The sequence below is a fragment of the Rousettus aegyptiacus genome, unplaced genomic scaffold, assembly GCF_014176215.1.
Source record: "Rousettus aegyptiacus isolate mRouAeg1 unplaced genomic scaffold, mRouAeg1.p scaffold_m13_p_13, whole genome shotgun sequence".
Lineage (NCBI taxonomy): Eukaryota > Metazoa > Chordata > Mammalia > Chiroptera > Pteropodidae > Rousettus > Rousettus aegyptiacus.
The window spans coordinates 57,134,352-57,139,148 of NW_023416288.1; the positions used below are offsets into that span (position 1 = coordinate 57,134,352).

Consider the following 4,797-nt stretch of genomic DNA (forward strand, 5'->3'; position numbering starts at 1 on the left):
CAGCCTATGAGCTAGCTGAGTGGTCCCCCACTGCCAGCCAGTGAGGAAGCAGGGGCTTCGGTCCCATAAGAATCTGAATTCTGCCAACAAGCTGAATGGGCTTGGAAGAGCACCTCACCCTCCAGATGGGCCACATCCCTGCCAACACCTCACTATCAGCCTCCTGTGACCCTGAGCAGAGAACTCGTGCTCAGCCTCCTGACCCACAGAAACAGCGAGATAATAAACCAGTGTTGTTTTAGGCCATTATGCTTGTGGTGATTTGTTAGGCTTCGGTAGAAAACTAAGACAACCACTCTTCAGAAGGGGGCCTTCCAGATCCTGAAGGACACGCTTCTGGAAACTCAGACTTCTTTAGAAAACACTGAGAAGGGAGACCACCAAGAGAATCCAGCTGAGGACATCCTCGTCGATTTGAACACAGATGCGCTGTCTGGCAGGACAAAGTGAGCATCCTCCAAAGAAGCGCTTCTCGTACAAAATTTGAAGGGGGACCCAACTCCCCCCTCACTCCCATCTGCTGTGGCCTTATCCTTTTGTAAAATACAATAAACATTAATGAGTAGAAAAATTAAACTTATTAAGGGCCATACGAAATACAAGCCTCAAATTTTTATTTTTCAACAGACGTGAAATTCTTTTGCCACAAAATTTCCCAAATGCTTACTCCCAATTTTGGTTCTTGTCACATTGCAGATCGGTTGTAGAGCAAATCCAAGTATGGTCGAAGGAGCATGGCTCTAACTGGCATCGGATGATCCAACACCCTCTGCTTCTGTGCCTGGAGTGGGTAGCTGAAGTTCAGCAGAGGTAATGTGTGTGACAATCAGAGACTGTGCCTAACAGATGGGCATCTTCCAATTTTGGAGCTAGCTGGTCCTTTTTTTAGTTTGGTGTAGAAAGTCCCCCAAACTCGCAATAAAAAATACATATTGTAGCTCCTGCTCCACTCTATAAAAGCCATGGTATCCTGGAGAGTTATTTATGCATGCGAGACCTCGTTTCTCTTATTTGTAAAAATGGCAATAATATTAGTAATCTGTCTCATATGATTGTGAAGACGAACGAGGTAATGTGTATGTATGTGTTTTGCAAGCTGTGAAGTGCTATGCGCATGTGTAAATTAATAGTATTACTATTCTTAAATTCTCCTTCAATAACTCATTCCAATGTACTCTGCATAGAAGGTGGGAAATGAGAAAAAAAGATCTGATTATGTTGACTGTCTTGTTGTGACCAGTTTCTGGGAATGACCGGGAACTGATGTGTGTATAAATTGCAGCTATCGAAAGGATCTCTTTGTTACGTTAACCACAGCCTCCCTCCCCCACACGTCTTGTTTATGTGTCCAGTTCTCCTAGTAATGCTCATTGACTTCAAACAGTAATCATGGCCCCATTCTGTCATTTTTCTCAGAAGTATGAGAGGCGGGACTGGTCCTCAAGAAACTCCCACCACACCGTCTAGTACCGTCTGCGAACATTGTGGCATCATAAAAGCACAACTTCTAGAAGTGGAATAGAGAAGGAAAGCAGCAGCATTGAGTCTTACAAGGGGAACCCCAGCTCCATCATAGAGTATTGGTCTGCGAGATTGCCCAGCAATGCATTGTTAAGACATAAATAAAATAACAATTTTAGAATGCTGTAGTTTACCTTTGCACACAGGAGGTTAAAATAGTCCCGTCTATGGGTCTCTTCTACTTCCTCTTTTTAAAAGAATCATTTTTAAATAGATTTATTGTAAAACGGTCTTATTCCATTTTGGAATAAAAAGATAGAACCAATATTGTGGCTTTTTTTTTTTTTGCCCTCGATAAAAAACGAACTACTCCTTTAAATATATTTTCCATTTCACTATTCCACTGCACATATTTTTCATTTTATAGTAAAACTATATATTAAAAAAATCCCTTAGAGGAGGCAGAGTGTCTCGTGACTAACACATTGTGCGTGAATCACTTTGTATATTTATTATGACCTCGGTAATATACTACATTCGTGCCTTCTGTATTTTCCAAACATTGTCTTATAGAATCGTTATGGAAATTGAGTATGTTTTGGGTGTGGGGGAGACTAAGATCCCTTAGACATAGTGGCCGTGACTTCTGGGTGTCCTACCAGTCCATAATCGGGCATAACAGGCATGTTCCTGTGCAAAGACCTACTGGTCATTCCCTACTGGTCAGTTGAATTTCAGCTGCTGACAGTGACCTCAATGAAGAACATACCTTCAAGGAAATGTCCCTCTAAATTACGACCTAATAGCCAATGGACTCAGTAATAGGATTAAGTGTGAACAGAATTCATAAAAATGGCAAAACAGGAAAAATATTAATGATAAGAATGATGGCATTATAAGGGAAATTCCGGCATTCATGGTGGAGTTGGGGGAAAGAACAAAGAGCTCAGAGATTCTCGGGGTTTTCTCAGCTTTTCTAAACTCTGCCCAACTCAAACCAGGGCAATCTTCCTGTCCTAATTTCATATTCTTCTATTTTATTCAGAATTTCAACTCATTCAAGTGAATTAAGGGGCAACCATAATTAGAGGTATAATTTTAACTCTGGGTTTCTGTACCCAGTTCAACAAGGGCTCTTAGCCCTGTTGTCTAAAATGTGTTTATTTGGATTCTGGAATACTATTAAAACTCTATTCCTGTATTTAAAATAACAGTAACGACCAGGGCCTACCTCCACTAAGCACTTTCCAAACAACGTATCTTCTCAATGTGTGACATCTTCAGCCACTGTGGGTTTGGGACCCAGCTGAGTAAGAAGCCAAAAGTATTCTAGGTTCTAGCTACACCCGCAGGTAGGCTGCAACTTCAGTCTGCCATCCACAGAGCGGAATCAAGAATGAGCTGGTGAGAGCCAATAACAGAGTTTTACGACATGGCGACAGGAACACATTGAAGAGTAAAAAATGTTATAACATAGGGTAGAAGCAAAATATGAAAGTAGGAATATAACGGATTTGGATGGGGGAGGGCTGAGAATTTAGTTAGAGGGTTTATTATAAATACACCGTTTGTCCTGGGTTTCCTCCTCTCATTCAATAAATTTGTCACATGTTTCCTGGTCCAAAGCCTTCCTGGGTTGGCAGAGTCTAAGTGAGTTCAAGGACCATTTGGTTAAAGCTAGTGATTATAGATAGAAAACATACTCATGTTATCTGCAAGCAATGTCCTAGCCTGGCTCACATGCTCAAGTTCAATCCCATCCCCGTGAATGCATCCTCTTCATCTCTGTAGGATTATGAAGATGCCAGTTATCCACCAACTACTTAGACGTTAATTTCTCTACATTTAGAGACACTGCTTTCTGATTCTTGGTTTGGTCTTATTTGCATTCCTCCGTTCTTGGGTTAGTTCTCTTCCTGGCTTTTCCTATCACTTGCTCTAGTTTCCCTGTTTTTATTCTCCCGCGTACCCTATGACCACCCTCTCGACTCTTTTCGTCTGTGCCACATTAACGAGTCCAGCTAGTCCTTCTGTTCACACTTTGTGTTGACATGTCTCTGTTGTCTCACCTACCACTGGATAAAAATATCGATAGCTTCTGCCAGCATTAGTTCCAGAAAGACTTCAGGGTCTGCCTGGGGACGCTATCGTTTCACAGTGATAAGACATTCTTGCTAATCATTTTGCTGAGGCAGTGTAAATAAAGTGTACAAACTCTGCAGGGGGAAAAAAAAAAGCAGTTTGAAGTAACTGGGGCATTTGCTTATTGAGTGGAAAAATAAAATAATTAGGAAGAAAGGTTTGGATTATATATAAAAATGAGTTAGCATAATATTGTCGATGTGTAAAAATGTATAACATTGTGAAAGGTCTTAAAACAACAAAATATGATCAATTGCTGACAAGACAATGTCACCGAAGACAGCAGAGTTGGTGCCGAACCACCCATGAGCCTGGGTATATGCTTCTTTTCATATTTTAGTTTTGAGTCAACATAAATTTGAGGAAGAGGAACTAAACTGGAACATTCTCCTGATTCTAAGAAAGCCCCAATATCATAGGGATCAGCTCCTATTACTCTTCCCAGGGGCCATATTAATCATGCCCACTTTCCCTTCATTAAAATTCACTGTTGGTCATCCCCAAAGATCCTGGATAGAAAGTGATAAGAAAAATAATAAGTCCAATTCACTATACAAACCAACACTTGTATTTAAATGTCCAGTAAAAACATAATGTATTTCCAATAATTTATCCTTTAAAACTTCTTTTAGCATCTTCTATTCCTCATATACCTGTGGGTTAGTTTGGTTAAATTCTTTTTTTTTTAATTCTTATATGTAGTCATAGTGCTATATAACATAAGTGGAATTACAAAATTAAATATCTTTGATTTTATCAGAACCTGATTTAACTATTACATATGCTGTCAAACCCATTAGTACATTTTTATATAATTAAATTTCCTGAGAATATAAACATTTTAGGCTTTTTTATTTATAATTATGTTTTAAATAGAGAACTAGCCCAAGAATGTTATATACTGTTGCAACTCTTCAAAATGTAATTTTAATGAATAATGTATCAACCAGTTGATGTATAATTATATACACGGTCAGCTGCCAATATATGTCATTGGCTCATTTTTCAAATTTTTACTGTTATTTATAACATTGCAATGGATTATAACATTAAAATTAATCATTTTTTTAAGATTAGCTTCCTGGACTACCTGTCCTTTGTGTAAAGAAAAGAATATAACATTTATAATGGCTTTTCATTGTTGTTGTTACTAGGTTACTGTCCTAAAGAATTCATCCATTTATTCGCTGACTT

The 4,797-nt window shown here is 38.9% G+C and overlaps 1 long non-coding RNA gene across 1 annotated transcript; it reads left to right on the forward strand.

The window, feature by feature from the left end:
- The first annotated feature begins 269 nt into the window (after window positions 1-269).
- On the forward strand, window positions 270-1,778 carry LOC107499056. The gene is made up of 3 exons (XR_001594191.2): window positions 270-446; window positions 697-810; window positions 1,417-1,778. It is a non-coding gene; the product is annotated as an uncharacterized LOC107499056 (long non-coding RNA).
- The last annotated feature ends 3,019 nt before the right edge of the window (window positions 1,779-4,797 follow it).